Raw genomic sequence first — 9,620 nt, 5'->3', positions numbered from 1 at the left:
ACATCGGTTAAGCCAGCGAACGCATGCTTGACTCGAGATTCGGTTATTCTTTCATCATACACTTGGCTGTACATCGCTAATGGTAAGTGAATCTGATCCACAGATAAGCCCGACGAGCGTTCAACATCCGTGAGTTCCGCCTGAGAATCTCAGTGCGTATCTTTTTAATCCGACTCTAAGTTAGAAGATTAGATATATTGAATAGATTTTTCACAAAAGGGTAACATATATACATGTAGTACTGTAAATTATAGTTTTGGAAGAAAATAGTCCGCGTAGTTTCAGTCTCTGGGGCGCTTCCCCTCCAGCGGAAGTAAGGGAAGGTAGATCTATACGAGCTATTTCGAATTTTCAGCGAAGAAACGCTAACCTCAATACTATCAAACTTCCAAAAAACTACTTTTTAGATGTACGTAAGTTTGAAACTTAGTACATGATATTTCATTGTTTCTTTTCGCATTTGTTTCGCCTTGTGTTTCTACCACAGTCTTGCTTGTCTCAAAGCTACGTTCCCAAAGGTGAATTAAGAGCAAGTTCTGTGTTATGAAAGTTATTATGTTGAATAATATCACATAATATTCTAAGTGCTATATGGACCGCCGCATTTTGAGCATATATGAAACCGCACGCGCTCGGTGCGGTGATTCAACTGATTATGTGGCTTCAGAGTAGAACTCAGCTTTGCAAAAGATCGTAGATATGTACGAATTCATACTAAGGGGTCGTAGTTTCCCATTTGTTGTACAACATGTCATTGGTGCCCCACCGTGCTACATTTGATAGCATTGAACATATTTTTTTTTAGAAAAATATTACTGGCGGAACGCATCGCTCGGTCGGCATGTGCATTACGTCGCGAATTATTAGAATTTACCTTAAATGAAGTGAGCTTGAGGAATACACATACGATAATACAGTATCAATATACAATAATAATAATAATACAATAATATCGAATAACACGATAATCACAGCCCCTTATGGAAAAAACTTACCTATAATATTAGGTACGTTTTGATCTATGTAAGCCACACCCTTTTCTAAATAGTACCAAAGCTAGCTAATTGATTTAACTAGGAAATTCTCGAAATAGGATAGAAATGCTTTTTGTGTGTTATATATGTATAAAAGCATTTTAGAGCACCATCATCCTACTTTACGAAATGAAAGTGTATATCATATTATAATATTATAATTGTGTATTATTGAAAGACCGACTACGATATTATGTATCAAATCCACTCGAGGACTACGGATGGAACTGTGCCAGCTTTCTAATTCACGTCAACATGGACATCCTCTCGATTCGATCCGCTTGAGTCAAAAAGGTTGCAGTTAATTGTGAAAAACACCTTTAACTCTTCAGCTTTTTCTAGATTTAGAAGAAATTCAACAGCCTTGGAATTGAAGCTTCCTACTACGTTTATACCTTAAAGTGTTCAAGAGGCTTCGGTTTGCCATGTACTTAATGAGGTATGATGTATGATTCTGTTTGTAGCCTTCTTCCGATGCGCTTCTGATTACTGCCACCCGAAAACCTGCCACCTTTCTTTGACACTGTAATTGAAAAGGAAATGGTCCGATACGAAGACGATCCTTTATTGCCTTGTAACGTGACAAGCAGACAGACAACTGACAGTTAGCGGATTACTTGATTTATAAACTATTCCTGGCTGGAAATAATAAGTGAGGATTTCGAACGTGATTGATCCATTTTAATTTTGATTGGATATGTTTTAATTATTAATAATTAATATAATAATTAAAATAATAATTAATGAACATATGAACGTGGTAGTAAATTACCGGCCCATTTTCAACAAAAAACTAATTGAAATTTGACAAGAACGAAAATTATGACGAATACTATTAGGCACTGCGTGCCGTCATTAGAAAAGAACTTGGAAACAGCTATCGCTTGAAATGAAGTGGTAGACATATAAATTCGATCTTTTCTTCGGTCGCTGCAGATCTTATTGTAAATCTATCATCATTCCTTGCTTGAGCATAACGAATATTGCACAAAACGCAGCTAGATCTCCTGATTGACATAACTATTATATACACATAGCTAAAGGATTCTTTTATGTATAAGTTTAGTAAAAGACTTAAAAGAGACTGTTACTTCCGGACCTTGATTACTTTTGAGCATTTATAGCTTGAATAAACGAACGATACCGATGTATGCTAAACTATTTTGAGCAGAAATCTAAAAATACCTCCATATGGCACATACTTGCAAATTAAAGTTTAAAGTTGTAAATAATATTGAAAGGAGATTTAGCGAAAAAGTCGACTTACATAGACAAAAAAATAATCGGATTTATAACGATAAAGGCAGCATTTCGCAATCAGACAGCTTTCGTTGCTCTGCTTATTGCCATAGAGATTGACCCAGGTAAAAAACATATATATCTGTCTAAATACTTAAAACTTGGTTAATTTGCCTTTATATCCTTTAATTGAAGTATTCAGAAAGTGGTCGAACTCAATCTAAAAAGGCAAAATAATTTCATGAAAGAAATGTTGTGAAATGAGGCAGCAAGATGTTTCCATTATTCAAAACTAAATGCTGAAGTTGAAAACTGAGTGTTGTCTATTTGCCCTGTCCACTTAGGACAATAAACAGGCTTTTGTATTTCACACAAGGTACATAAGTAAATGACAAATCCTGGGGCTTGAACCGGAGTTTTTACATAATGACGGTAATGTGAATAAACATACTTTGCAATGCCCTGCAGAGGAAAGGCTCGCGTGCTTCTAATGGTAACATAAACTAATTTAATTCCATAAATGACAGATCCATAAGTGCACGAACGCATACTGTTGAATATGCTCCTTAGACCCGTATTTCCGAACAGCTCAGATTTTTATTAACAGATAATTAAGTTATCCCATTGGTCTACACCGATTTACGTCATTCAAACGTTATAGCCAAATGTTTTTGTAGTATTCTACTCACTAACCTGAGGCGTCAGCGAAAGTGTCTCTTTCATATTTTTACTGGATGGCCTGTGATTTGCAGCAGGTGCGAGACGGCCCCTATTCAAGCTTTGTCTCTTATAGTCAGAATTTATAGGACAATGTTGTTTTGGAATTTATATACATACATGGATTATTTTCTGGATATAACAAATAAGGTATCGATTACGCAAACTCAGACACGTTTTTTGTTTGAGGCTTTCAGAAAAAGTTCCTCTGAGATCTTCAGTAGGTGACTGATGGTCGACACATACATGAGGACAAAACTTTGAAACAGTAGAGTAAATGGGTTTAGCAGCGTAGGGCTCAACAAATAATCCTCACTGGGATGAAACGCTAAATAACAGAAATGATTGCATTTTTAAGGAGCTACATGCAAATTTAATATAGAGACGCCTACCGTTTTGTGGCGGTAAGAGAAAAAAACGCGCATTATAAATTGAGCAGACCAACAGCGAGACAACAATTAGATCTATCGTTTCGACCATTAACAATGTTTATAGGTTGGTTTTCGCGTCTACAAAGTTCTTCAAAAACTTTTGTAGTTTGGAAACGATCTAACGTAGAAGATCGGAGATTCATTAATAAGTTTATAAAGCAAATAGATATATTGATTATTAAACCAATATAAAACTTGAAGCATCTGATGTATTCCTTTCCTATTCCAAATATGCTATAGAACATACGTTCTATAGCATATTTGGAAACCCGAAGGCGTCTATTGTGAGAAAAGATCAAGTTCGTGCATTTGATTACGGCAGACGACCTATACTACACAAGAAGTTGCAAATGAATAAATTATAATGGATGCATAATGGAAACGGTCATGTTGATTTGATACTACTGCAGTGACTTTACAGCATACTGGTGCACGCTGGAGTATTTTTAACTGCGAGCTTCAACTGGTGTAAAGGATTGCTCCCTCACATACCTCAAGCACTACTATTCCAGTAGAAGCACGACAGCCGGCGAATGCTGCTAATCAAAGTTGAGACGCAAATATCTTCTTTAGCGATCACACGAATGCTGTGATTATAGCAAGGCCCCTTAGTTTATACTGGGAAAGATTCACCCAAGACTCAAACTGTGGGTGAACATCATACACTCCTGGACTGCAGGACACATTCAGTCATGGAAATTAATGGAAACTTAATAACTTATTTATGGACAAGAATCAGGCTAAGATGACTTAGTAACCTCAATGCAACATATTTCTACAATGCAGGGCTTCCGCGCATAAGACTTTAGATTCTTCCTCTCTGGTGGGGCACAGTTATTGTTAAGTTACCTAACTCCTAATATGAGTTATTCACTTCATTCATGGAACTTCACGTTACATGAGTCATTCTTTATGCGGGGGTGTTGAAGCTAGTAGATGTCAGCTGTTAAGGAAAATGTTTGAATGAATGTTTATATATTAATCTATATATAACAATTGAAGCGTAGTTCGTACGCTTCACACAGTCGAAATAGGTCAATTAGTGGTAAACTATGCTTCGTAAGCAAATTTTTACGAAATAGAATTATTGAGATAAGAGTCAATCCTTTTTTTGGCCACTCACAATGCGTATTGCCTTAACAGACGCATTTGTTGTCAGAAAACCCCCAATGGATTGAATCTGTGCTAAGTTACTGTTTTTCATTTACATTTTATTTGGTTTAACGGATGCGTTAATCAAATACAAAAAAAAAGAAATATTCTATAAGGTACCTCAAATACATAGACGGTGCATGTGTCGCCTATTTGGTTCGCAGGTTATGTCTGTTTTACGCAGTTTGTACAGCTGCGTACCTAATTGACTTATATAGGCTTTTAGAACTGGAAATTCACAACGGTGTATACCGTGCTATTTGTGAAGTTCGATTTATTTCTCTCGCGTTGAAGATTTGTCGTCGAAACGTTTTTCAACCCAACGATAAAGTGGATCATCTTTTGGTTTCGAGGAATTTTAGAAACTGTAAATTCTCTCCTGCGGATCTATTGTGAAGCGACTTTCGCAAACAGTAGAAACACCTATTTTCGGTATTTACGTCTCGTTGTCGGGTGTTTGTTGCAGAAAAATTATACATACTTAAACATTTCATGCACACTAGTTGTAGTACTATCAGGCAAAACGGCTTACGAAACAGATTCACTTGACAAGCTGTAATCGGATCAGCTGCAACGTGAATAAACCCATCTTTGTTAAATTGTCAGTAATCTTGCTTCATATAAATTCACACATCTTTTCTGTGCTCTTACCCATTTCGGTTCCAACAACTGAATACACCGAACAAATTACACCACTTTCCCTCACAAGACAATTGACGGGTGGGTTGCGTTGGATATATGGTTTCGAACGAAATACCCAAAAGTACTTGCAAAGTTCAAGGTTGGTATGTTAACATTCTCGTCATAGTCACAGAAACTTAACAAACTTAAATATTAGGATTTTACGGCATAATATCCTAGCACACACTGCTAAATATTAATTCCAAGTTAGCTTGCTTTCTAATGGCTTGAGTATGGACAAGCTCTAAGCTAGTTAGTCGTCCTTCTAGTTTCAGACACCGTATGTGCAATGGAAGCAGCAATACAGGACACATCCTTTGTCGTGCTAGATCCCTACGAATTGGTCATATCGAGCCACCTTTTCCACACCACTGTCTGTGTGGGAAATATAGCTAAAAATCAGCTAAGGAAAGAGCCTTCAAACATAGCGCATGCGTGAGTGTTCAGGATAGCTTCTTTAAGACGAAATGTCGGGCACATTGAAGTAGCGGAACTTGGAGCGAGATGCAAATTATCTAAAACTTTTCTGTTCAAATGTATTTAATTATCCTGTAAATACAGCTTAGTAGTGGTTTAATAGTTGACGTAGAGGACGACAGGAATGATTGCCATAGGCTCGCGTTCAGTTGAACGTCCAAAGGTATACGTTTTACAGGAAAGCATACGATTTGAACTAGAACTAAAGATTGTTTTTAATATTGAATAAGATAATCATTAGGGAAATTAAAAAATTGTCCCTTTATATTTGGTAAAACATTAGTTGATTCTCTAAAGTGTTCCAATCTTAAGATCGGAAAGATAATCATAACTGAGCGTATTCTTCTCCTAGCCAGTGGCTTCGAGCATTCAGGGGACGTTGTTTCCAGAAAATTTTACAGGACAATATACCGATCTTCGTATTTTCGTCTAAAACCGTTCTGCCCGAAGACAAAATATTCGTTATCTTATCGTGACGTTATTATAAATAAGCGCAGACTATATTTTTAGTATATGAAATGCGCTACGTAAACTGTTAAGCATTATTCATGACAGTTGATTCCAATCACAAACTAAAGTCTCTACATCCAAATTCGAACTTAGAGTGGCAGGTGTCTTCAAATTCGCTAGCCAAACACATTATCCCCCGCGGCGCCATCGACACGAGGAAATGCGAGTAAAGGCTAAACGATGAAGAGTACCATTGATTTTGTTGTAATAGAGCCACAACTTAGGTAACCTTTGAGCCTAAAGACTAAACTTCAATTGCTTCAACTGTTTAAAATTTTACGACTAAATTTAGATATACCGGGGTCTGTCGGAGAAATCTGAGGCATCATAAGGTTCAAAATAGTACAACTATCTGTGGCCTTTGTTATCCGTCGTGTTGTTTACTCATGTCAAGTAAAACGTTCGTTCGTGCGCCAGGTTTCCAACTGCCTGGTACATACACGGGTAACATGACCGATTTGGTTCCGTTGGTAACAAAGCAAGTTTTCACTACCATTGACTACCACTTCACAAAATGATTCAGATTCACCCCGTTGAAAAATGGCCGCATAATCACTTCATCTCATTTTGATTAGGTCGTGTATATATGTTTATCAAGCGCCATACATCCCCAACAAATTCTCCTGTTTCTTCTTTTCGAAACGTTGTCTGCCCTCTCGGAGGCCCTTCTAAGTATTACCTTTATTATTTCGATCTCATCCGCTTTTACCCCGCGACGAACACCAATAGTCTTTCCTATTTCGCAGGGTACCGAGTTACTGCGGTTTGCTCCAAGCGACCTTCTATATTTATTTTTGTAATACATACACAGTTAACGTGTTCGCTTTGATTGTACATTGTTATTATTATCATCATAGGCCCATATACACGCACAAGCAGAACCTGGCATGTATAGTATGCGCTCAATGTTGCTAATAAACGTGCAGGATAATTTTCTTCCACATATGGTTCGTATCGTACAGAAGTCTCGGACATTATCTAACACCATCCCGTTACTTTTTCGAATGGAACCTAAACATGGGTGTGTATGTTTGTTTTGAATTTGCGTTCTAAACCCAGATCGTTGCAGGGGTTCCACCAGCTCGATTCCACCACCTAATTCCCCGTTGAAGTGATTCGTGTTATCTTGTTGTATCATTGTCGTTGTAATCGTTCCATCGCCTTATTTTAGCAAACCCGCTAAATTTGTTAAGTCATTCAGTCATTTTTCCGCGTTATCCCATGAGCCTGTTTCAGCGGTTCGATAATATTGGTTCACTCAGTGCACTACGGTGCTTTTGTTATTCCGAACTTTCTCTGTGGCGTTCTAATCATCGTGTAGCAGGTGCTCGATTCGCGTGCTCCTACTGCAATCAGACCACCATTGTGCTACACTAACTGCGTTAAATCGTTACGGTTACTCATTTATCTCAAGATGAAACTCTTTAGCTTATTTAGAAAATATTGTCGTGCTTCAAAAACTAAGACCGAAAGCAATATGGAAGCAGTATTGTGTCAAAAGATCCTCTATCGTTCTTTGCATTTCGCCTGCTCGACGGAGATCAAGAAAAATGTGTTTTTTTTTCCAAATATCCGCTTTTGTGCTTCCTGTTTAAAGTACACATACACTTCTACAGTAATTAACAGAAGTTAGAAAATCGCCTTAAAAAAAATCGTTTTTCACTACGTTAGACGGTATAGACGCTCTCTTATTTTTGTATCATAGAAAAAACCTTCCCAAAGATCTCTTTAGCCTACACATAAGAAACCACACAAACAGTTGTCGACATCGTCGACTCTTGCTCCTTTAGAAGTTACAGATTGCGTTATAGATGCGGTAATATATAATGTATAAGACACATTACGGGAATATCTATATGCTCGATATTCCTTATGAGCATAACAAGTCCATCCATATTCCCTGTTAGATTCGTCGAACGGCGTTCGGGAAATACTTACCGATTCTACGGTTTAAAAGGTCCTGTCGCGACAAAACTCTGCAAGAATGTCTTACTCTTACTTGTTTTGGAAGCAACATCGCAGTCTGACGTCTCTGCAATAGCACAAACCCACATTACCAAAATTTACTGAAACTAATATTACCCCTCTGAAACAGCAGGTACCGTTTCATTAAGTACTTTGTAGAATAGGTAAAATAAAAGTCAATACCTCGGTACTAATTATTCTTGTTTAACCGCTGCTGTTCGAATAAGCTACATGGGAAACCATGCAACCCACGTTTCCAGTTACACAGCACTCGTTTTTCACAAACTTACGACCTGTTACGTTAATTATCTCTTGACACAGCCATAAAGCGTGGACAAATCTAGCTGAAGACATCCTCAGACCTATTCTTCCTCGTAAACTCCCATCTAAATCTAGAAACCATTAATAGCGTTTAATCCCGCGAGACCTTTGATGATTGATTGATTGATTTGATTTGGTTTAAATACTTCTAGGTATTGTCAACTAATATAACGCAGTTCGGTGTCTAGCAGATTTGCTCTACACCCGCTTACGATGACTAACCGAAATCATTAGTCAATAATTGTCGCTAACTTAAATTTGTTTCATGCGAGTTACGGTCTATGTATGTCTTGATGTCTATGGTGGGCGAAAATGACTCATTAATAATTTCTCTTTCTTTCGCGTGCTTTAGGCTGGTGTCGGGACTCACCTGCGCTTTAATGCAGCTACGCAGAGTCTAAAATAGGAATACTCTCATACTAGCCATAATTATATCGCACAGATCGTTTAATGTACATCGCATCGACCCGAGTTATGGTTCTGTTATAACCTCAGTCTTATCCACGTTTAGTTCTATCTAATTCTCTATGAATTTGGCTAACAGATACAGCACAAAGTGATTTACCTCTTTTCCTTATACCATAGATCGGTTGAGTGTACGATACATATACTCGGCATTGATAAATAACGCTTTCTAATCTTGCATAACTCACTTCCTGTGTATTGAATAATCTCGGATCTGGCAGGTTATTCAGGAAAATGCCTACGGCATAACTCGCCTCACTTCAGCGCGCCGCTGAAGCCCGCGAAAGCCAGGCTAACATTGCTAAATGTCATGTTTGTTTTCAAGAGTTTTTTGGTTATCCAGCCTGCGGGCATTACTCGACTTATCTGGATTTTTTTCCAACAGACCTATGAAACGATATAATAACGATATACCATTTTTCAACATCCCACATTCATGGTGACTACGATATGTTCAAAGAGCGTATTTACAACCTACGACTAAGTTCTTGCAACTCAAACGAAGCAGTTAACGGATCCTTGAAGATCAATCTACGGTTAATCTACGAGCATTATAAGCTAGTAGAAATAGCGAAATTTGTCATCGTCAGTTCTTTGCATGATTACGCATTTTAGCGGGATTGGCCTT

The sequence above is a fragment of the Varroa destructor genome, unplaced genomic scaffold (genome assembly GCF_002443255.2).
Source record: "Varroa destructor unplaced genomic scaffold, Vdes_3.0 BEIS01000001.1, whole genome shotgun sequence".
Classification (NCBI taxonomy): domain Eukaryota; kingdom Metazoa; phylum Arthropoda; class Arachnida; order Mesostigmata; family Varroidae; genus Varroa; species Varroa destructor.
The sequence above is the reverse complement of the archived record's forward strand: the minus strand, read 5'-3'. Positions refer to the sequence as shown.